Source organism: Peromyscus californicus, unplaced genomic scaffold (genome assembly GCF_007827085.1).
Source record: "Peromyscus californicus insignis strain IS unplaced genomic scaffold, ASM782708v3 Scaffold_6__1_contigs__length_162567912, whole genome shotgun sequence".
Lineage (NCBI taxonomy): Eukaryota > Metazoa > Chordata > Mammalia > Rodentia > Cricetidae > Peromyscus > Peromyscus californicus.
In genome coordinates this window covers 120,272,658-120,298,913 of record NW_026294584.1, presented here as the reverse complement: position 1 = coordinate 120,298,913, position 26,256 = coordinate 120,272,658, and the positions used below count along the sequence as shown (strand labels likewise).

The following is a 26,256-nucleotide window of genomic DNA, read 5'->3' as shown; positions in this document are numbered from 1 at the left end:
ATGCAGAATGTATTCTCTTTAGTCCTTCTCTTGCATTCCTTGTAAGTGATAGTTTAGAGAAGGGGGTTTGTGAAGCTGCTTTATTGCTTCCTCCAGCAACACATGAGAGAAGATGTAGAGACCCAGAGATAGACAGACATTCTCAGAGAGGGTGTCCTTGGAAAACACAGCTCTAAGTGGGAAGTCTTGGTTAAATCCCTCCACTCAGAGCTCAGGGAACACCATGGAAGAGGAGGCCAAGAGTGTAAGATCCAGAGAAGATGGAGGACACCAGGAGAACAAGATCCTCTCAGTCAGCTGAACAAGGCTCATAGGAACTCACAGAGACTGAAGCATCAAGCACAGGGCCTCCACAGGTTTGCACCAGGTCCTCTATGTAAATGTTAGAGCTTTCAGCTTAGTATTTTTATAGGACTCCTTAGTGTGCAAGTGAGTGTGTCTCTAATTCTTGTGCCTGCTCTTGGGTCTCTTTTCCTTCTGTTAGGTCGCCTTGTGTAGCCTCAATGTAATGATCTTCACTTTATTTTATTAAATTTTATTTTGTCATGTTTGGTTCTTATCTCTTATAAACCTGTTCTTTTCTAATGAGAGACAGAAAAGGAGCAGATCCAGAGGGGAGGGGATTTAAGGAGCAACTGGGAGTAGAGGGAGGTAAAACTGTATCAAGATTATACTGTATGATAAAATAATATATTTTAATAAAAATGGGGCAGAGATATGTGTAAGACTTAGATCCAGTTGTAATGGTTAGGAGCTCTATTATAGGGTAGGGGTATTTTGTGTATGACCTTGGTGAGTCACAGCTTTTCCAGACACTCAGATATTCAAATCCTCTACTGGGAAAGCGGGGAGGAAGACAGATCAGTGTTTTTCATGTGTGTATGTGCCTGTGTGTGTGTGTGTGTGTGTGTGTGTGTGTGTGTGTGTGTGCATATGTGTTATTATATGCACGTACTTGCAAGAGGGATGCACATTTGGAGGATAGAAGCTAATGTGAAAGTCTTCTATCCCTCTCTACCTAATTTTTTGTGGGACAGTCTCTCACTGAACAGAGAGATCATGGACTGGTCAGGAGACACTGAGATGCTTCTATCTCCAGTACTCCTATTGCTGGGGTTATGGATGCACACCTCCTCAGCCATAAGATTTTTGTTTGTTTATTTGTTTACATAGGTGCTGCTGGAGATCTATACTTGGCTGTTCATGCTTGTTTGTAAAGCAAGCCCTTTGCCCTCTGAGGCATCACCCTTTTAGAACAGTGGTTTATGAACTGTGCTTGTTTTTCAGTATTTTTGAGAACTGATTAGGATTGATGAAAAAAAAGGCAATTAATAGGCTCAGTAACTCTCTTCAATTCAATAAGCACAAAACAAATAATTCGTTTTCTATGTTAGGTTTAACATTTGTCCATGTATACATGGCTTCCCTTCTTTCTCTTCCTCCATTCCTTCCCCCATCCTCTCTAAGGAAGACACACACACACACACACACACACACACACACACACACACACACACACACACTCACAGACTGAGATACACACATAGATACACACACTATTTTGAGGAGAATGCCTATAAATTCCATGTTCTCTTTTATTTCAAGATACCTATTCTAGCATATGACCAGAAAGGGCAATTTAGCACATCTCTCCCAATTTTGAAACAACTTATTACAGTCTGTGTGCATTCAGAATCTGGAGAGTTTTGTTCTTCTTCTTCTTCTTCTTCTTCTTCTTCTTCTTCTTCTTCTTCTTCTTCTTCTTCTTCTTCTTCTCCTTCTCTTCTTCTTCTTCTTCTTCTTCTTCTTCTTCTTCTTCTTCTTCTTCTTCTTCTTCTTCTTCTTCTTCTTCTCTCTCTCTCTCTCTCTCTCTCTCTCTCTCTCATCTCTCTCTCTCTTTTAATCTAGGAAATGCTGGAGGGGAAGTCACACCTGGAGCATCACAGTAATAAGCTGATCAGGTAGTGTTTGGTGTTTGGTTCTCCAGAAACCATAAATATATTTGGTTTTCGCTAGAATTTGTGGTTATGTATATGTAGTATGTTGTTCTTATGTGCAGACTTTCCCCCCACATAGTAGTATGTCTTCTGTGATCCTGTTAAGTATTTGCTGAAATCTCTGCACAAACAATAAAGATGGCTCTGTGATCATTCATTTTGTTCATCAACCTGGAAAGTGATTTTTGTGAAAATTAGTATGTAAAGTAACAATATTTTCAGAAAGCAGCTTGTTTCCATAGTGAACTTGGACCCCATTCAATCAGTTGAAGGCCTGAAAGGAGCCAGAGACCTGCATGTCAGAACAATAGAGACTGTTTATTAACATCATCTGTGCTATGAGCCCACCCAGGTCTCCAGCCTGCCAGCCCCCACCATAGCTTTTGGACCAATCATCTTCGGGATTCATGCAGCTTATTACTTACAACCTCCTGACCCATGAGCACTGTGGTGTAGCCATTTACTCCAAGTTGAAAGACTGTCCTCATGATCTCTCTGGAGAGAATAAAACAACTTTAGACCTACAGAGCTGAGACTTAGCAGATTTACAAGGCTACACCCCAGGGTTATGGAAGCAGTAAGCAAGTGCCAAGAAAGGAGACTCAAAAGAGACAACCTCCACAGGGGAAACGTCCAGACCTGGTTGAGCTGCCTGCTTGTCAAGCTGAGAGCTACAGAACCCCAGCTTTTGTGAGTTAGCATTCCTCTTGCCGAGGCTTTTCATTGATACAGCTGCCTTGGAATCATCCCCAATCTTGTAAGCAACTGCTTTCTTAAGCACTTGCAAGGAACTCTAGTAAAGTCAATGGTTTGCCAAACTAGACATAGTTGTAATCATTATTTGATCTGTTCTTGGTTCCCTATGTGGGGTGAATGGACATTTGTGTTGGGTATGCTTAGTCAGTCTCACACCACAGCCATACATTTCCTATTAGCTCTTTCTCTCTGGAGAACATTGACAAAAATGGGATTTGAAAATACCAGGACAAGCGTGTTGTGGGATGAGGAGAGAAGCTGTAGCATTTGAGGAAATTCTTAAGGGAAGGTTTAGATGTAACAGGAGGAGACATTGAGTTTCATGAATAAGGACATGGAAACAGCCCTAGAGAGAATAGCAAGACCAAGGGATATAAAAGAATTTAGCACTGGGGGATAATAAATGGGATGAAGAAACAGATATGCAGAGGGGTTTTGTCTTTTGATTCACACAGATAGTGAGCATAAATATGAAAACACAAGCTAGGTTTGCCTGATTCCAAAACTAATTCTGTTAAGTAAGAAACAACATTGTCTCCTGTAGAAACAGACTAGCATTAGTAATGTGGGAGAGACTACAAAACTTCTCAGGGTATGAAACTGTTTTGGTTGTACTGTGAAAACATTTAACGACATGAAAGGAATCACTAAAAATCTGGGAATGTCATGATAATATGAACTAGTAAAATCGATTCATGACGATATGAATAAAGAGCAATGATTCATCATTGTGTATTTATAGAATGAAAATTTCTTAATCTTCTACAACCACTCTCACTACCCAACCCAAGCTTTTGAGCTGCCAGTGAGATTAGGCATTTTGAAACAAGCTAATGTCCAGGAGGTTGAAACTGAAAATTGATGAAAGTTAGATAAGTCATACTCTAAGAGCAGCAGGCAATAATTTTAATTGATGGTGGGAACAGATGGAGTTGGTGTCTGTGATGCAGAAGAAAAAAACTGAAGAACAGAGGAAGGAAACACACTTTGGGGGCAAAGTAAAATGATATACTATGTACATAGAAATATTATTACAAAATTGAGCTCTAACCACAAATTTCATAATATATTTCTCTGTGTACAAGCCCCCAAGTAGAAGAAATGTGACTCTGAACACTGTGGAACAGTACAAATTTACCCTCAACTCTGAGAGGTTTAACAAAAAAATTTCAACAACCCTGGAACTTATGCCATAGTTTGATTTATTTTATAATGTTTACACTGATCTTTTCTCAAGATCTAATGGTTTCATGGGTCCCGGGCTCATTAATATTTATAACATGGCTATGTAGTACATATAAAACTTTTTATCCAAATATGAGGAAGGACACATTGAATGGTGGTAGAAAACAACAACAAAGCCTAGAACACTAGAGGCACTGCCTCTCACTGACTACTTGGTGTAACACTGGGTCATTTTGTACTAAGCTTGTGAGGCCCGATGGAAGAAAATAACATCTTGTTCTATTCTGTATGAAGGAACTGGTTTAATACACATGTTCACAGTAACTCTATAGTTTTCTTCATAGAAAGCAAATTTCTACATTGTTCAAAAATATAATTTCTCACAGCTTAAAATGTGTGATTATTGGGAAAGTGTAAATAGATCAGAACACACCAAGAAAAACGCATTGAATGTCATCTGATATTTTCATCTGGTCATTATTTTCTGATTATTGTTTCTAGCATTCAGATGCATGTCATTCAGTCTTCTGTTTCTTCTTTTACTGTTTGGTGTGACATAGCAAATATTTTCCATACCGATAAAAGCTGGAAAGATGAAACCAGTCACTGAAAATAATCTCATCTAGCTCTGCATTTATTGTTCCCAGTCCTTATTGATACATATTTCATCAAGGGATTTTTTTTTGCTACTGTGTTGATGTAACACCAAAACTAAAGAAATAAATTCTGGAATCCTACAAATAACAGTTACATGTTAGAATGTTAAATTTTACGTGGACCCCTAAGTTAAATGGCACATGGGTATTGGGACATACTAGCAGAACTAAAATTCTGACTCACTGAGTCTGGGTGGAGCTTTTGAATTCTGCATTTTAACACTATTTCAGGGATGTTGATAAGGCAGGACCTGCCTCACACTTTACAAGAGAAGCTATGGTAGTTTGAATGTAATTGGCCCCCAAAAGCTCATAGGGAGTGGCACTACTAGGAGGTGTGGCCTTCTTGAAGTAGGTGTGGCCTTGTTGGAGGAAGTGTGTCACTATGGGGATGGGACTTGAGGTCTCCTATGCTCAAACTATGCCTAGACAGTTCACTTCCTGTTGCCTTCAGATCAGGATGTAGTAATCTCGACTCCTTTTCCAGTACCAATATCTGTTTGCACGCCAGCTACCATGTTGTACCATGATGAGAATGGACTAAACCTTTGAAAACGTAATACACCCCAGTTAAATATTTTTTCTGTTATAAGAGTTTCCACGGTCAAAGTGTCTCTTCACAGCAATACAAACCCTAACTAAGAAAGAAGCATTAGTGATGATTTTAAAACTGTCGGTGTGTGCTGGAGAGATGATTCAGCAGTCAAGAGCACTGGTCTTCCAGAGGACCTGGGTTCAATTCCCAGCACCAACATAGCAGCTCACAGCTGTCACACAGATTATACATACAGGCAAAAATATCAATGCACATTAAAAAAAAAAAAAACCTGTCAGTGTAAAGTATATCTGTGTGTGTGTGTGTGTGTGTGTGTGTGTGTGTGTGTGTGTGTGTGTGTGTGTGTGTTTGTGTGTGTTGGTGTGTGGGTGGCTGTGTTGCTGTATTTATTCCATTTTCACCCCTCCCCAACACCATTAACTCCTCCTGTGTTTCCCACTCCCTCTCAAATTCCTGATCTTTTCTATAATTATTGTTTTCACTGTGGTGATATTGTGTTCCCTAATATATTGTGCACCCTAGTAAACTTATCTGGGGTCAGAGAACAGAACAGCCACTATATTAAACATAGAGGTCAGGACGTGGTAGCACACACCTCTAATTCTAGCATTCTGGAGGCAGAGATCTGTCCTGATTTCTAGGCCACACTGGAAGCTCAGTCAGACATAGTGACACATGCCTTTAATCCCAGGAAGTGATGGCAGGAAGCAGAAAGGTATATAAGTCATGAAAACCAGGAACTAGAGCCACCAAGCTTTTAGGCTTTTGAGCAAGAGTTCAGCTGAGATCCATTTGGGTGAGGACTCAGAGGCTTCCAGTTTGAGGAAACAAGATCAGCTGAGGAATTGACGAGGTAAGGTTGGATGTGGCTTGTTCTGTTTCTCTGATCTATCCGCGTTCACCCCAATACCTGGCTCTGGGTTTGTTTTTATTAATAAGACCTTTTAAGATTTGTGCTACATTACACACACATTTACTAACTCCACTTAATGTTGCTTGTATGTATATATTCTTCAGGCTGACTATTTGCAATTGGATAACCTATGGAAGGCACAGAAGACTGATTCTCCCTCTCTCAATAGAGACTGATTTCCTATATCTCTTCATCTATAGGTAGAGTAGGTAGAGCCTTAGGCTATTTTCTCCAACCACATTGGCATGCTAACTGGTGTAATCATTATACTACTCTTGTTTAGGTGACCATATTAAGATCTCATGGGTGAAGTATCAATGTCATATCTAGAAGAAACTATATCTCAGCAGACATACCATCTTGTTTCTCTGGCTTTTACAGTCTTCCTCATCCCTCTTCAATAAAGTTCCCTGAACTTTAAGTGTGGGGGCTATGTTGAATGTATATCAGTTTGTGGCTGGGAACCCCTCAGTCACTAGTTCTCTGCCTTTGATCGGTTGTATATTTCTGTGGTAGCCTCCATCATATGCAAATGGAAGCTTCATTGATGAGGAGTAATAGCTACACATACCCATGTCTTTAGATTGGGGCTTTGAGGATACTGATATTTAACATAGAAAGTATAATTCAATATTCATGTTGTCATTTGTTGTCAGTGCTGCCCAGAAAAGTCATTGTAGATGGTTGTGTGGTTTTAGGTTTATTGCTATACTTTAAAAATTCTGAATGTCAACATATTGTTTTTCTGGCATTTGTTTAGTAGAGAAGAAGCCTAAGGACATTAACTTTGTTTTCATTTCAGGCTGGATAACCCATTACATTTCTCTGTTGTTTGTTTATAGGCTTTTTATTTGAATGTTTTAGGTTATGGCAAATTCTCTTACTAATCCTGAACTGTAAACAAAATATAAATAATTATGTGAAGACTCCAGAAACTGAGAAAATATAGTGAGCTTCTATAGGGAATTGACAATTAGAAAGAAAGGACTTATTGTAAGTTTTCTTTTTTTAATATACTTTTTAGTCTGAGTGTAGGCCATGGTCAGTATCACGACAGTAGTTCATTTTACAAGAAAAAAAATAGTTTTATGGTGAGAGGAAGTGATGCCTAAATCTTTGGGCAATCACTTACTTTCAGTATCAAGAGGCAGGTCTGACGGAGAAAGCACAGAGGAGGTACTTCTAAATCAAGATCAACCTTGCTATGCCTCTAATGATCATTGAACTATGAATGGGCAGACTACACAGCTGGTGGTTCAGCAAAGGAAATAGGAAAGGGCTTGATGTGTCAATTATAGGGGAACAAGGCTAACAACAGGTACAAGTGCTTGCATTAGGATCTACTGAAAGGAGGTTGGAAGATGTAAAGATATTGATAAACATACCAGTGCAGTGGTATTTGCTCCACCCATGACCTTGGGCCTGAAGGAGTTGGTGCTTCCTGCCCATTGTACATGACATCTTATAAGGGAAGGGAGAAGGGTCACATGCTTCTTCTCCCTGCTCCTGCCTGCAAGGTGGATTCACTCCCCGGTCAGATCATAGGACTTCATTGGTCTACTCCATTCTGTATTGGTGAGTGTATTTCCTCAGTTTATAACTTAATAAATTCTGTTACCCATTTAATAGACTCACATGGATTGATCCTAATATACCAGAGTAATAATTGGAAGTATAAGTATTTTTAACATCTCTATTTACCTCAATTAGACCTATTTAAGGAAATGAAAAACTAAGTAAATAAGTAGTAATTGGTGAAACAGATAATATACAGTGAAGTTACAACCAATAAATACAGAATGGATGATAAAATTGAAGGTCACTTTTGGGTAACTACCATACTAATAATATTTACAAGCAAGGCTTGTCAGTGGATGCTCAAATGATGGAAACTATTTTAATTAAGGAGAGGATGTTTACACAGTTTCAATATCTCTGCACAGAAGATGCAAGAATCACAAAGATAAATTGATAACAAAAGATGAGAAGTTTGGGACACTTTCCTTCATTCTAACCAAGACAGGAGGTAAATGTTGCCAGTGATGGAAAAAGAGAGAGAACCTGCACTCACCAGGCATCCTTTACTTATCGTTCCATTAAAAGTGTAAAATGTGACTTGGATCATAAGGAATCCACCAACCCAAGTTAAAGTAAGGAACATTCTGTAAAACAATGAAACTCTGGTCAAGGCCATTTATAAAAGAAAGTATTTCATTTAGCTTATGGTTTCAGAGTGCGAGAGTCTACAATGAAGGAGTCAAGGAAAAGCTGAGAGCTAGCAACTTGATGCACAACCACTAGGCAACAGAGAGAAACACACCAGGAATGGTATTTTGAAATAGTAAAGCTAGCCCCAAGTAGCACATCTCCTCTAAGGCCAAACTTCCTGATTCTTACTAGTTCTACCCACTAGGGACCTTTCTCATTTAAACCTCCACACTTGTCCTATCTCAAAGCTGAAAATACTACCTGATATTCAAAGGAGATCTACTTTTATCTGAAGCTCCTGTTCATTTCTTCTGCTCATTGCCAGGAGGTTTCATTTTCTTTTTTTTTTTTTTTAAATTTCCACTGACCATCTTTTATTATTTCAGACACTTTAGTTTTTGTATTTCATTAAAGGGATTATTAGTTTGATATGATGACCATAATATAACACCATCAACTATGCCTTAAACAGTAGAGATACTTTTCTCAGTAGTTCTTGAAAACTTGTGGGACTCTTGTTCCTTTTAAACGTCTATTATTTACTTTTTAGATTTTCTTTAATGGAGTACTTTCTCGATAATAGATTTTATACTTTTACAATATAGATTAGAGTAAAAGTATGTTCTCTTATATCAGGTTCAGCTTGGAAGATTCTGGAATCTTGATTAATCTATTCCTTAGATAAACAAGGTGACTATACTTGAGCGACCCCAAAGATTCCACCAAGGAACTGATACAGCTTATAAACACCTTCAGCAACATAGCAGGATACAAGATCAACTCAAAAAAATCAGGAGGTTTCATTTTCTTGAACTTCAGATCAAGTCTTTTCTATTTGGTTTATATATGTCAGTATTTTGATTTTCTGTTTTCATGGACACATGCTATACTTTGTTTTTTAACTTCTATATCACTCACAAACCAAAGTAAGGACAAGAAAATCAGCCATGTAAAAAGAACACAAGCCTTCTCATAATCTGAATGCTTCTCTGTTAGATAATGATGAGATGTTCATTCCTCTTCTCCAATTCCCATCCATGTAACATGCAGCACAGATTTTCTCCCTTTGCTACAAGCAGGCCATCACTGCACTTGCAAGATATCACATCTTCAGAATTCAAAATATCCTCGCAAATTCCCTCTCTTTACACAGTTGAGTTAGTAACTGCTTGGATAAGCTATCTATTTATTTACATCATTGTCTTCAAATTAGAAATAAAGCCTAGACTGTTCACCATTGATGGAGATCACATAAAGTATTTTAAACTAAAGACAAGGAGTAAACAGAGGTCTTCTTCATTCCTTTCAGGCTATACTAGAAACAGTGAGTCGTAAATAAACCTGACTCCATCCTTCATTGTAGACCCCTGAAAGTTGAAAAAAGATCTTGAATGGTAATACTCTTCAGCTCTCAGCAATGAAATTATTTTCAGTTTTGGAATTAAAAAAGATATGTTTTTAACTGAAGTTAGAATTTGGTAGAAGACCCATCACTATTAGTTACTCTAATCATATAATTTAGATTTCTTCTTTATTTGGATTACAAAAGAAGTTCACATTAGGGGTAGAATCAGCTCTTGGTCAAAGCAAATGTCCAGCTGGGTAAAGAAAGGTGTCTAATTATTAATGCAAGTGATGAATCACTATTTTCCACCTCTTGAATGTTTGTTAGGTAATTTTTTCGAAATTCATATTTTGATCCGGCAGTAACTATAATCTAGAGAACTGAGAGCATGTTCTGTATTCCGGAAATTGCTTTGAAGGTACATATCTTAAAATAAATCAAGTTAAGATATAACTTTTGTTATTAGTTTTTAGCTGTACAGTAATAAACTGCAGTGAATGTGGCTGGATTTATTTCTCCTTTTGGGGATTTATTGGTGTTTTCTTTATAGCTTGATATATGAGCAATCATTGTAAATGTTCCATTGGCTCTTGAAAAGAAGGAGCACTGCTTACATAGGATTTAGGATTTGAAATACAATCACACATAAAATAAACCCTATTAATATATTACACAGACCAATTTTTGTTACCTTGCTCTGTCAAAGACACTGTTAAAGTTTTCCAATTTGTGCTGCTGACCAGCTCTATTTATATTTTTTTCTGCATGTTAAATATTGAAAATCCTAGGTTAAAGATTTACCACCATTCTGGTTTTGTGCTTGATGGCTTGTGTTTCCAGTACAAATATAAATGAACTACATAGTGCACGTGTATACGTAGATTATATTTTACTTTATTTTCAAGGGTAAAAGGTTATGCTAAAACTTTATATGACTATGTTTATTGTTAAGCATATACATAACATTATTTTTTACATTTAGAAACTGGATTATTATGCACCTTAGATCTCATCACAGTTTTCTATCTGTTGTGAGTTGTTGTTGTTTTTAATTATCTTCTGCATAATTAAATTTTATGTTGAAATCTAAGTTATTATTGAAAATTTTACAGTATTTTTACAATTTTAAGTTTTATAAATTTCATTATCTGGTTTTGTTTTTTTTTGCTAAGCCATGTAGGTCATTTTTCTTTATCCATGTATCTTGTGAACAGTATGGAATTCATTTATAAGAGAAGGCATGTGTGTGTGTATGTGTGTGTGTGTGTGTGTGTATGTGTATGTATACATATATACATATATGCGTGTGCATGTTTGTATACATTTTTGACTATCCCTAAATTTTTTTTAATTAAGAAATGCACTGAAATGTGACTTAGAGCAAATCTTTCTCATTTAAAAGATTTATTCTTTTAGATTTTATGTCTATTAATGTGTACCTGCATGTATTTTTGTGTTTCTCATGGGTACAGTGCATGTGGAGGCCAGAAGGGGGCAATGTTTTCCTTGGAACTGGAGTTACTGGTGTTACAGATAGTTCAAGAGTACCCAGTGGGTATTCATAAACACAGAGCCATTTCTCCTGAACAAATCATTCTTACACACATGGTTTGGTGACATGGCTGTGTAACCAATATTCCGTGAACATAAAAAAATGCCACAAAGCACTCAATTAAATAATAATCATGTTTAAGAAAGATACAACCCTACCATCTGTGACAGCAGGGATGAAACTGGAAGCTACTGGGGTAAGCAAAAAGAACCAGGTAATGAAGGAGAAGTATTCCATGACTTCTTTTACATATGAATCTGAAATATTTGCACTTAAAGAAGTTGCCAGTAGAATGCTAGGTACTAGAAGTAGTGGAGAAGGGTGTGGGGAGAGAGGGACAAACAAAGTTTAGCCCATAGCACTGAACCACAGCTATATATATATAAATCAGTTCTTCTATGATGCTGCTGGGAGGATGACTAAGATATACTAATGTGTTGTATGTTTCAAAATGCAAGAAAGAATTTTAGATTCTCACCACAAAGAACTGAAGGAAAAAAATGGCTACTCTTATCAGAACATTACAGTATATGCATACCTATATACAGTATGTGTGCATACTATATATACTTTAAAACATATAATTTTAACTGGAAGTTATTAAAAAATAAGTTATAAAAATCAACCTGATATCAGGCATCAAGGTGAAATACAATTCTGAAGTGAAAGGAATCATTTCCTTCTCCAATGTCCCCTCCAAAATATTAAATGTGATTAATAAACAAAAATTAATAAGTTCTTAGGAACTATTATACTCTACTCAGTTATCCCATAGTACCACACCATGCCACTCACTCAACAGATCATAGATGCATATACAATATAGCTACAACTTAATGATAATAATCTTTAATGTTATACTAATAGTGTGTGATAAATATGCAGTACTCACTCAAAAAGAAACACAACTTTCATAATAAAATATAATTTATTCACAAGCAATCATGACAGATCATAAGAGTCCTTACACTTCATTATTTTGTGTGTGTTTATTTGGATGGGAGACTTGTGTCTCACAGCACATGTGTGGAGACTTGGTGGAACTGCTTCTCACTTTCACTTTTTATTCATTCATTTATTTATTTGTTTATTTATTTATTTATGTTCATCTATTTACTTTACATCCTGGACACAACCTCCCCCTAAATCCTCCTCTGCCATTCTCCTTTATCCTCCTCATTCCCAACCCCCAACCAACCTCCTTGTCTGTTTCCATTCAGGAAAGGGCAGGTCTCCCATGAATATCAATAAAAACACAGTATATCAAGTTGAAGTAAGACTAAGCACCTCTCCATGTATTAAGGCTGGGCAAGGCAACCCAGTATGATGATTATATGGTGATATTGTGTCCCCCAATATATTGTGCACCTTAATAAACTTATCTGGGGTCAGAGAACAGAACAGACACTAGATAGACATAGAGGCCAAAAAATGGTGGCACACACACTTTTAATCCTAGCATTCTGGAGGCAGAGATTCATGTGGATCTCTGTGAGTTCAAAGCCACACTGGAAACAGCCAGGCATGGTGACACATGCCTTTAATCCCAGGAAGTGATGGCCAGAAGTAGAAAGGTATATAAGGTGTGAAAACCAGAAACTAGAGCCTGGTTAAGCTTATAGGCTTTTGAGCAGCAGTTCAACTGAGATCCATTGGGATGAGGACACAGAGGTTTCCAGTCTGAGGAAACAAGATCAGCTGAGGAACTGGCAAGGTGAGGTGGCTGTGGTTTGTTCTGCTTCTCTGATCTTCCAACATTCACCCGAATACTTGGATTCAGGTTTGATTTTATTAAGACCTTTTAAGATTTGTGCTACAGGATTAGGGTCCCAAAAGCCATTAAAAGTGTGGAAGACAACCCCTTTTCCTGCTGTTAGGACTCCTACAAGAGGATGGAGCTACACTACTGTAACATATATGCAGAGTGCCTATGTCTGTCCCATTCAGGCTATCTGGTTGTCTATTCAGTTACTGCAAGTCCCTATGAGCCCAAGTTAGTTGATTGTGTGAGTCTTCCTGTGGTGTCCTTGACCCCTCTGGTTCCTACACTCCTTTCTCCTCCTCCTTTACAGGATTACCCAAACTCCACCACAGTGTTTTGTTTTGTTTTTTATTAAGATATTTTCTATTCGTTTTACATATCAACCACGGATACCCCCATCCTCCCTCCTCCCACCCCCAGCCTTTCCCCTAAACCTACCCCCCATTCCCACCTTCTCCAAGTCAAGGTCTCCCCTGGGGAGTCAGCAGAGCCTGCACCAAGGCTGAGCAAAGTGTCTCAGCATAGGCACTAGGTTCCAAAAAGCTGGCTCATGCCCTAAGGACAGGTCCCGGTCTCACTGCCTGGGAGCCTCCTAAACAGTTCATGCTAATCAACTGTCTCACTTATCCAGAGGGCCTAGTCTAGTAGTACTATGGGGCTCCTCAGCTATTGGTTCACAATTCACATGTTTCCACTAGTTTGGCTAGTTGTCTCTGTACTTTTTCCAATCATGGTCTGGATATCTCTTGCTCATATAATCCCTCCTTTCTCTTGTTGACTGGACTCCTGAAAAATATGAAATGTTTCACTAATTTGCATGTCATCCTTGCACGGGGCCATGCTAATCTTCTCTGTATTGTTCAAATTTTAGTATATGCGCTGCTGAAGTGAGTACTCCATCACAGTGTTTGGCTGTGGGTCTCTGCATCTGATTCCATTAGTAGCTGAATAGGGACTCTCTGATGACTATTGGGCCAGGTGCATCAATCTGGTCACAGGAGATGGCCAGTTCAGGCCACTTAATTGCTATTGCTAGGAGTCTAAGCTGGGGTTCTCCCCATTGACTCCTGAGAGATGCCCTCGTAACAGGCTTCTACCAGATCCTGAGATGCCACCCCCAGCGGTCTCCCTCAGTGCCTCCCCTAACCTGATTGCTCATGTTCAATCCCTACCTTAGGTGGGTGCCAGGGATCAAACTGAGGTCACCTGTCCTACACATTAATTACCTTTATCCACTGAGCCATCTCATAGGCCACTACACTATATTTTATTAGTTTTTCTTTTAATAAAGGTAACTATTTTTCTGAACTACTATAAAAGAAATTATCTGTCATGTCCTTCCTAGTTAACTTCATCTAAATGTAATACACCAAACATTGTATTGTATTATATTGTAGTTATTTTATCCAAATTCTGGGTTTCAAGGCGTGTCTGTGTTGTTGATTGTATCCATATATCACTTGTTAAGTTTCAACAGTATTGCATTCAATGAGCTGATGTGTTATCAACAAAATCCCATTGTTTACCTGATGTACATTTAGGTACCCTTTCTTCTTCTTATACAAATTGGATGCTGTGACTATGTTTGAGCAAATTTTTGCCAGCTATTGTGGTGATAGTGTGCTCCCCAAAATATTGTGCACCCTAATAAACTTATCTGGGGTCAGAGAACAGAACAGTCACTAGATACAGAGGCCAGAAAATGGTGACACACACACCTTTAATCCTAGCATTCCGAAGGCAGAGATCCATCCGGATCTCTGTGAGTTCAAAGCCACACTGAGTTCAAAGCCACACTGGAAACAGTCAGGCATGATGACTCATGCCTTTAATCCCAGAAAGTGATGGCAGAAAGCAGAAAAGTATTTAAGACATGAGGACCAGGAACTAGAGCCTGGTTAAGCATTTAGCGTTTGAGCAGCAGTTCAGCTGAGATTCATTTGGATGAAGACTCAAAGGCTTCAAATCTGAGGAAACAGGATCAGCTGAGGAACTGGCGAGGTGAGGTGGCTGTGGCTAGTTCTGCTTCTCTGATCTTCCAGCATTCACTCCAGTACCTGGCTCAGGTTTGATTTTATTATTAAGACTTTTTAAGATTCGTGCTATAAGCTATATGGCATATTTTCTCCTTAGTATATTATGCAGTGGAATTTCTTCTTGGGGTGGGCAGGCGTCTGAAGTCCATGCAGTCACTACAGAATTTTCCAAAGTGCTTAGAGTGTTTTTTCTGTCGCTGTAATGGGTCCATCTGCTTTACATATCCAGCCTGGGCAAGTGGGGGAATGGGTGACACCAGGGTCTCTGCGAACCTTTGAAGGTCCAGAAAAATTAGAAACACTTTTATATTAATATTAGGAATCATTTGACTTTTCTTTCACATTGACATCTACTGGGATACAACAAAAGCAGTTTTTGATAAAAATAAACCTGCTGATATTTAAACACTTATGCACCAGTTACAATAAACCACACAGGATGTCATTGTTTTCTTCACAGTGCAACAAATGGAGGAAACAAGGAAAACCACATAGAGCAAAATTCATGAGTGTCCTGGATGAATGAACAAAAGTGGATAATTTAACTAAGTTGAAAACCCCGAGGACATTCAATTTTGATATTCTCTGTGACCTGATGGAAAATACACATGATACTGACACATTCTGAAGTAAGATGGTTTTTGTTTGACAAAACTTACTTTAATTATGAGTGACATGGTTGCTTTTTTAAAAAGGTACATTGTTTTTTTCCATAGGGTAACTGGCTATGTCTATTCATAGTGAGGAATTATTATCTTTCAAAAGTTAACTGTTTACCACTTCAGAAAAAAAATGAGTATATTACCATGACAAAATTCATCTTTTAAATAAAACTTTAAAGCTCAGAATACTTCTACCAGCTTTTCACTATTTAAAGATGTACCTGAGAAGATTGATGATAACAATAATATTTGTGGCTTTTCCTATTACACAATGCAGTGTGTCAACTGTACCATTTAAGGAGCCAAAGTTTTGAAAAAAACAAACAAACAAACAAAAACAAAAAAAACAACCAAACAAAGAAAACCTATGATATTATACAGTGATGCTTGAATAAAAAATTCATTTCTCAATTTAAGACTGAGCAATAAATGGGCTTTAGTATAAGAGAATGTGGGGTAATTTATTGACATAAGCTTTAACATCCTAAAACGGCTGAAAATTTCCAATAAATTGATTTGCTTAAAATGTTAAAAAGGTATGTCTCTGATTTCTGCTTACTTATTTTTTTAGGCTTCATCTTCTGTGTTGAGTTTCTAACAACTTCTCTTGAAAAAGATTACTAAGCCTTCCTATTTATGTGACCAATATTTGCTAAATGTTCTCCTTCCTCTTCCCCTGAGCCCCCTCCTTCTTTTCTCTTTCCTTTTCTTTCCCAATCTCTACATCACTGTCTTTCCTTCCTATATTGGGGACTGACCAAGGGCCTTATGCATGATCCACAAGCTTTTTACAGCTGAGCAATATCCCATCCCTAATGTATTTTTTTTTAATTCTAAAGTAGTCATTTGAATTTTTTTGATTATGTCTTTCTCTCAAATTGATTTTTTATCATCCTGTAAACATTAAAATGTATTTGTAATTGCTAAATTCAACAACTGGGTTATCCTTCATTTCCTCTATTATCTTTGATTGTTAATGGTTTGTGTGTGTGGCAATTTAATTGTGTACAGGGAACTGTACATAACATTTTGTGGACCCTTTGGAGCCAATTTTCTTCCAAATATATAGATTTTTATGTGACAGAGAGACATTTAAATGATCATAGATTTCTTTGATTTTTGCAGGGTCTTCCTTATAATGAATGAGTCTTCTGACTTTACTCAGCCATTAAGTAAATAAGTTTTAGTCCTGGGTTGACTTGTGAGACAATAAGGGGATAGACTCTGCACAGTGTTAACTGAGCTTATCAATACTTTAAAATCTATTCCTTCCTAGCATCAGGAATATTCTAAAAGTCCTGCCTCCTAACTCCTGTTTGCTTCAAGTTTATTAAATCTTTTCTCTGCATGTTGCTTTTCATTTTTAGATTTTAAATTTTTTTGCATGTGTCTGTGTTTTAATACACATGTATTTGTACTGTGTGAAGCCAGAAGAGGGTGTCGAATTCTCTAGAACTAGTGTTACAGGTAGTTGTCAGCCTGCTGATGTGGATGATGGAAACCAAACACATTTCCTCTACAAGAGCAGCAAGCATAATTCCCTTCTAAGCTAGCTCTTTAGCTCCCTGAATGAGGATTTTTAAGCCATGTTCAAGGATTTGAGAGAGTTGCATGTAAAATGTTAGATTTTGTATCAGTAGTACCCTCTTTTTCAGTCATTTTCCATCTTCCTGCAGCAGTGGGATCTGATGTATAAACTGATGACATGACTTCTCCATGGCATAGTTAAGGGGAAGGCCTTTATTGTAAATATGAGATAGACAACAGCCACAGGCACCTGGAAGAGTCGAGAGCAGAGAGAGAAAGAAGTAGACTAAACATGGCCAGCAGACTGGATCTCTTCAGGGCTATCTGTGAGAGAGGGAAGAATAGCAGGGGAAAGAACAGAAGAAACAGTAAGAGGAGGAGAGAGAGAGAGACAGACAGAGAGAGAGAGAGAGAGAGAGAGAGAGAGACAGAGAGACAGAGAGACAGAGAGACAGAGAGACAGAGAGACAGAGATAGACAGAGACAGAGACAGAGGGAGAGATAGAGAGCATGTAGAAAGAACAGCAAGGTTATAAGCAGAACAAGTAGCTGCAGGGAGTGATGTCCTTGGAGGTAATATAAGATAGGGGAGGAGGTAAAGGGCTAGGAATCTACAGGTGAACTTTGAAATGTTTAAAGGTACTTGTGATACTGAGGGAACCTGGAGGCCTATATGAGTTTTGATATGCTGAAAACCACCACTGGTAGCCATAGGTCCCTTCTGCCAGAGGTAAGGAAAATGACTCCTTTTGGTAGATGGGAGCAGTTTGACAAATTCCCGAGGAATGCTGACTTTTATCTAACTGCCAGGAATCCTCCTGTAGTACAGGTTGAGCTCATTTCTGGATATTTGGACTGCGTTTTGGAGTTTGGGGAATTGGAGTTTCCTTTGTACCTTGTACCCTTACTTCTAACTTTTGTCTTTATGGCCTAAAATCTCAGGCTACAGGAGCAAATGTGACTATCTTCAAGGTAAAAACTCTTAGCATATTCCATTTTTCTTTCTGTAATTGTATTATTTATAGTTTTTTTGCCTGTTTATGTTTGTTGAATTATGGCTTTAGACTATCTGATATTTTGTACAGAATTTGTTCATGTTAATAGTCATAGAATTAATACAACACAATATTTCTGCTGTTTTCATAACTAGATATCCCCTGCTGATCAGACTAATTTTCTTTCAATTATGTTTATGTTGTTACCAATGAGAGTAGCAAAAATATTTGATCTGTCATACTATTTCATAATTTTATTTCAAAAATATTTCTTGCTTTATTTTTTCCCTTATAATAATTTTTTAATAGCTTGGTAAACATTGAAGAATAATATTCACTCAGAAGTAGAGAAAGATAGAGTCGTGGGTTGCCATGGAAGAGCAGATAAGAACCAGTTTTAATGCTGTATAACTGATTAATGACATTTATAACCCATGTGTAGCAAATCCTTGCTAACAAATGGCAGCAAATTAGAAGCAGCTTCAGTCTAATGCACATTCCCTGGGCATTATCCAGTCAAGAGCAATCTGCTCCAAGCAATCAGGATGCTGCAGATGTAGTCACATATTTACCATTCTATAAATCCATTCGTCTCCAGCTTCAGGTGGTACAAAACCACAGTGTGCATGGCTAGCAGTGTGTTCTGTTTAGAAAGACCATGTCTGACCACTATTACTCTTTCCTTTTTGTATCTAAAAAAATTTATTAAAAGGAAAGTTATGTTCTCCTTTAAATTGCTTCATTGTATCCCACAGTTTCAAGGTGTCCAACATTTTCTAACCTAAAATTTTGTGGGTGGCTCAATGGACTTAGTGAGTTATTTGTATGATCATGGTTGGGGTATTATCAGAAATTCTAGGGAGTCCCTTCATCAGATGATACCGAAGAATCTGGATTCCCCTCTTGGGGTTCTTAGTCTCACAGACGAAAACAGTTACAAAAAGACTCAAAAGGAGGCTTGGAGGAAATTTTAGGAGAATTTGAAGAATCCTCCCCCTCAGGGCAGGCAAGGCATAAATCTCAGCAGCAACCTGGAGGAACACAATGGAGAAGAGAAAGAAAAAAGCCACAGTACTTGAGTTGAGCAGGTGTGGAGGTCAGCTACATGGTGGCAGGCGAACATATGGTGAGCAATGGTGTTTAGAGAAATAGCAAGAAATTCAAAGTGTTAGGGAAAGCATCCTTAGGAATAGTACAGGAAGAAGAAAACAAAATTTACATTCAGAGTAAAGGGCATACTTATGAAGTAGAAGGTCTAGGACCCAAAAGCTACTGTGCTACTGGGTGGGGATTCTGGGAAGAAATGGGACATTCTACCATTGGATGAATAGTTATTTTTCTCTCTCTCAATATATATTTGTATATACAATAATATATGTACATGCGCATGCGTGCGCGCACACACACACACACACACACACACACACACACACACACACACACATCTCATGGCTTAAGGTAAATCCACATTTCTAGAGGCCATAGGATATTTCACCTTCCTGAAAGGTTGTCACTAATTCAGGTGGTTGACCAGCCCATCTGGAATGTTTGGGATTCATCTAGGCCAAATATTTCATTCTCCTCACCAGAAGGAAATAATACCCCCTCAATGGGCCTTGAGTGCTGTGGTCAGCACTTCTATTTACTCTGGCTCTCACATTCTCTCTTCCTTTTTCCATGTAAGCAATAAAATAATCAATGAAATGAAAATTTGCTTCTTTGAATAGATAAAACATTTGACAAATTAAATCAACCAAGTATAAAAGAGATAAGATGAAAATTAACAATATTGTAAATGAAAAGGGAACTATTACAATAGATACCATCAAAATTCAGAAAATCATAAAGATATATTGATAGAATTTCTAGTCACTCCCCCATGACCAGGCATGTGCTGCAAAGAGGTTTAATCATTCTGGGTGCCTTAAGTCCAACTAATCTGTGTGCTGCATGGTCACATAATTGCATGTTGTGTGATTACATAATCTATGCGCATGCATGGTGCAGCTACATAAGCCCATATGTGCATGCATGGGGAAATTCATAAAAGGCGGATCCCACTTACCCTCCCCCTCTTTCTGCACAGTCTTTTAATAAGCCTAAGCACATCTCTTCTGCCCCTTCTCCTAATAAACTCTTAGAGTAGATTTTGTTGTGCCTTGTGACTTTTCTCGCATGGTAAACAGCACTGTATAATAAATAACATATATGGTCACCTAGATAAAACCTAAACAGAGACATTTGGAAGGAAAAAAAGTGATGAACCAAATGGACCAAACAGATATCTACAAAACATTTAACTTCAACACAGAAGAGTAGAACTTGTTACCTCATGGAACATTCTCCAAAATTGGTCACATACTTGGTCACAAAACAAATCTCAACAGATACAATAAAATTGAAATAATGCCCTGTTTCCTATCAGAGCACCATGGTTAAAAAGTGGATTTTAACAATAATACAATAAAAAAGAAAGCCTACAAACTCATGAAAACTGAACAATTCTTTACTGAATGACTGCTGCTGGGTCAAGGCATAAATAAATAAATAAATAAATAAATAAATAAAATCACAGAATTGAAAGAAAATTCATGCAGAACACACCCAAACTTATGGGATAGAACGAAAGTGGTGGTAAAAGGAAAGTTAATGCCACTAAGTGACTTCATAAAGAAATTGGAGTGATCTTATTCTACCAACTCCACAGCATACCCAAAAGCTCTAGCACAACAACAACAACAACAGTCAAAGCAAGCTCACCCAAGAGGAGTAGACGACAGGAAATAATCAAACTGAAATCTAAAATCAATAACATAGAAGCAAAGAGAGCAATTCAATAAAACAAAGAGTTGGTTCTTTGAGGAAATAAAAAAGATAGTCAAAACCTTATCCAAATTAACTAAAAGACAGAGAGGAAATATCCATATTAACAAAAATCAGCAATGAAAAGGCGGGTATAACAACAGACACCACAGTAATCCAAAGAATCATTAGGTCATACTTTAAAAACCTGTATTCTCCCAAATTGGAAAGTCTAAAAGAAATGGATAATTTTCTCTATAGATCCTACTAGATCCTATAGAAATAGAAGCAGTCACTAAAATCTTCTAACCAAAGAAGTCCAAAACAAGTTGGTTTTAGCTCACAACTCTACCAGATTTTCAAAGGAGAGCTAATATCAATATTTCTCAAATTATTCCACAAAATATAAGTAGAAGAAACATTGCCAAATTCATGTTATAAGCCCACAGTCACCCTGATACACAAACCTCACAAAGATTCAATAAAGAGAGAATTACAGAAAAATTTCTCTCATGAACATAGATGCAAAAATACTCAATTTGCAAACTGAATCCAAGAACACATCAAAAAGATCATCCACCACGACCAAGTAGGCTTCATATTAGAGATTCAGGGATGATTAAATACATGAAAACCAGTCAATGTAATCCACCATATAAACAAACTAAAAAAAGAAAACAATATGACCATCTTATTAAATGCTGAAAAAGCCTTTGACAAAATGCAACACCTTTTCATGATGAACATCTTGAAAAGATTAGGGATACCAGGGATATACCTAAACATAATAAAGGCAAATTACAGCAGCCTATAGTCAACATCAAATTAAAGGGAGAGAAAATCAAAGCAATTCCATTAAAATCAGGACCAAGACAAGCCTATTCACTCCCTCCATGTCTATTCAAAATAGTAACTGAAGTTCTAGGGGGAGCAATATGACAACTGAAATAGATCAAGGGGATACAAATTGGAAAGGAGGAAGTCTAAGTGTCATTTGCAGACCAAGTGTCGTTTGCAGATGACATGTTAGCATATGTCAGCAACATGTATATATATATACACACACACACCAGGGAATTCCTATAGCTGATATAGATGATAAACACCTTTTGGGGAAGTGGCTGGGTAAAAGATGAAGTAAAAAAAATTATTAAATTAGTTCTTCTATACAAACTATGAAAATGGAATGAGAAGGAGTTCAGAGAAACTACACCCTTCACAATAGCCAAAAAATAATATAAAATATCTTGGGGTAACTCTAATCAAGTAAAAGAAAGACTTGAATGAACAAACACTTCAAGTCTTAGAAGAAAGAAAATGAAGAACATATTAGAAGGTGGAAAGATTGTTCATACTCATGGAACAGTAGGATTAACACAGTAAAAATGGCCATTTTACCAGGAGCAATCTGCAGATTTAATGCAATATCCATAAAAACTCCAGTGCAATTCGTTACAGATCTTAAAAGGAAAATTCTCAATTTCATGTAGAAAAACAAAAGCCCATGATAGTTAAAACATTCCTACACAATAAAAGAACATCCAGAGGTATCATCATTCCTCATTTCAAGCTGTACTACAGAACTATAGTAATAAAAATGACATGGTATTGGCATAAAAACAGACAGGTTGATCAATGGAATTGCATCAAAGTCCCAGGGATAAGTCTACACACCTACGGATACCTGATTTTTGATAAAGTGGCCAGAGATATACAACAGAAAGAAGTATCTTCAACAAATGGGTCTGGTCTAAGTGGATATGAGCATATAGAAGAGTGCAAGTTGATCTATATCTATTGCTCTGCATGAAACACAACTCCATTTGGATCAAAGACCCCAACATAAAACCAGATATACTGAAATTGATAGTAGAGAAAGTTGGGTATAGCCTGGACTGCATTGGGACAGGAGACAACTTCCTGAACAAAACAGCAATGGCTCAGGCACTAACAATAACAATCAATAAACAGGACATCATGGAACTGAAAGGCTTCCTTAAGTCAAAGGACACTGTCAATAGAATGAAAGTGTTGCCTATAGAATGGAGAAAGATTTTCACCAACTCCCCATCTGACAGTGGTCTGATCTCCATAATATATAAAGAACTCAAGAAACTAGACATCAACGAACCAAATAATCTAATTAAAAAATGGGGTCAAAGTGCATAGAACTCTCAACAGAAGAATCTTAAATGGCTGAGAAACAAAGAAATGTTCAACATTCTTTGCCATCAGTGAACTGAAAATCAAAATGACTATGAGATTCTACTTTGCACCTGTCAGAATGGCTGAGATCAGAAACACAAGCGACAACTCATGCTGTAGAGGATGTGTAGCAATGGGAACACTCTTCTATTGGTGATTGGATGGCAAACTAGTATAGTCACTATGCAAATCAATAAGGCAGTTCCTCCAAAAATTGGGAATCAATGTACCTCAAGTCCCACATATACTATTATTGGGCATATACCACTCTTGGGCATATACCCAAAGGATGCTCCATTCTACCATAAGAACACTTGCTCAATCTTTTTTGTTGCAGCTTTATTCATAAAGACCAGAAACTGGAAACAACTTGGATGTCCCTCAACAGCTGAATGATAAAGAAAATGTGGCACATTGACACAATGGAATATTACTCAGCTGTTAAAAAAACAATAACATCATGAAATTTGCAGGCAACTGGATGGAACTAGAAAAGATCATCCTGGGTGAGATAACCCATATCCAGGAAGACAAACATGGTATACTTTTACTTTTAATTGGACATTAAATCATGGAAAATCCTGCTACTATTCACAAACTAATATAGTCTTAGTAACAAAGAGGACTCATGAGGAGACACATGGTTCTTCCTGGTAAGAATAAATAGAATAGATTTGATGGTTGGTTTGAGGGCAGGTGGAGATGGGAACAGGAGGGAGGAGGTGGGCAGGGGAGCAATGGAAGAAGAAAGTACTCAGAGAGAAGACTAGACTTGGGTGGGGGGCATCAGTGGGACGACATAGAGACATAGAGCAGTGGAAACCTCCTAAAACACAGGAGAGTGACCCTAGCAAATTCTGTTGATTTTTCACTCTCTGTTGGATTACACTTACACAATGGTGGATTGCTGTAAGTCATCAGTAATTTTTCTACCAGCCCTAAAATTTAATAACTTTTTAAATGCATGTAGCCAATTATCCATATTTCCTGTGGACAATACAGTGATTTGAATAGTATTTTGACAAAATTAAAGTCTATTAAGGAAACAAAAATCTCATGCCAAAAATTTTATAGCAGCTTTTGCTACCTTTTGCTCTATGTAAAAAGCATCTTTCAGTTCATCTTGTGTCTAAGACATCCCATCTATGTAAATGGTGTTTCTGTAATCATTTTGCAGAAGTGGAAACTGAAACATATAGGAATGAAGTGATTTCAGAGATGGTGAGTGAATTTGGAGAAATCAGTGAACTTGAGTCAATGCTGGGAACAAACACAAGGTGTTGCATTCAGTGCTTTAGGAAGGTAAAAATCCACTTCAATATAAATCTTCTCTAAAACTACTATACTTAGTCAAGGTCTGGTGAGACAGAGGCAAGGGAAGTGGTATTTAGCCAACAAAGGTATTTAGAAAGCAAGCAGGCTAGAGCTACAGGAAATCAGTAAATATATCCTAAAATATTTAATTAGATTTCTTCCACTTTTCCATATTTATATGTAGAAAAGGCAAAGCTAAAATGTAATTGAAATGTTTACAAAGCGAAAAAATAGCACTTAAGAAGAAAAGTTTTAAAAAACAACTAACATATTTCTGACTTCTTACATTTAAGCTCTGTACTACCACAAATAAGAACATTATTTATAAAATACAGCTACAATAATGCTTCCTGGAGATTAGCATAGAGAATATATATCTGCAATAAAACCATAAATGGACTAGGCAGGTGCAATATCATAGCTGTGTTCATTAATACAGTGGTATTTGGGTCTGAGGAGAACTTTAGATGCAGGATAGTTTTATCCTTTAATCTTTTTATTTAAAAATGGAATTAGAATAGTTTGTAATGGTGTGTAAAACTCTCTAAAAATCATGGTAGAGTTTAAGATTAAAGTACTATGTATTCATTACATAAAATGCAGGAAATACTGGCAAGCAAAAGCAATGAAATCTACTACTGATAACCAACCACAGGCAATACTTGGACATATCTCCTTTGTGTGAGTGTGTGTGTGTGTGTGTGTGTGTGTGTGTGTGTGTGTGTGTGTGTGTGCGCGCGCGCGCGCGCACGTGTGTGTGTATGTGTGTGTGTGTGACAGAGAGAGATATTCATATGTGAGATCTGCTTGCAATGGCATTAATGATACAAACATCATGTGGCTATTGTATCGCTTCACCTGTCCCAGACTACCAATGTTTTGAATCCCTAACTGTTCTGTGGTTCCATCTTCCCATTTGAAAACATTCTTTGTCCAAAGCCACTTTAAATTGTTGCTAAAAAGAATCTGTGTTAGGAGCTTCTGATGTTACCCCTCAGAGAGATATCCATGTTCCTCATTCTCCATCTGGGGTTCTACAACCTCATCCAACATATATAATGATTTTTATATATGAGATGTCTTAGGATTTTGCTTCAAGTTTTTGTATCATAAAGACTCTAAGTCACAACAGAAAGAATGAGCTTGGATGAGGTCAAAGGTATTAATAAACTTATTTAATTCTCTTGGCTTATTTTTCCTCCATGTAATAATGTATTGTACATTTTACAACTTCTATCCATATTCAGGTAGTTTTTATTTATGAAAAAATCATCATACTTTTATGTTTTAAACTAATGACTCTTTTTCTTTCTTGATGGGAACCTTACAGCTGAATTCCAATTTTCTTACATTATCAATTTTCTTTCCCCATTAATGTGGGACCTCGATTTAATTTTATTTTATCATTGCCCAACAACATTATGTTCCCTTCTACCTCCTTGAGCATGGCTTAAAAAATCTTCTTCAACTCCAAATTTCTGAATCTACAAAAGAAACAAGAGAGCACTTCATGGTTTAGGCATAGGAAATGGCTGTCTGAGTGGGATTTCAATAGCTCAGGAAATTGACATCTTTATGAGACTTGGAGATATAGCTCATGGTAGAGAACTTAGTGTGTACAAAGTTGTGAGTTCAATTCTGGGCACTACAGAAACAGACAGATGGGTCTGATAGAGTTTATTTCACACACTTCTACATATTAAGGAAACAATCAAAAGATTAAGGAGTGAGAAGATGGGGGTGGATCTCTACAAGCTATTCACCTAAAGATTAACAAGTTTCTGT

General features: G+C 37.3%; 1 non-coding gene across 1 annotated transcript; it reads right to left on the bottom strand.

The window, feature by feature from the left end:
- Nucleotides 1-13,719: 13,719 nt before the first annotated feature.
- Nucleotides 13,720-13,825, bottom strand: LOC128100270 (U6 spliceosomal RNA). The gene has a single exon (XR_008214771.1). It is a non-coding gene; the product is annotated as a U6 spliceosomal RNA (small nuclear RNA).
- Between the last annotated feature and the right edge of the window lie 12,431 nt (nucleotides 13,826-26,256).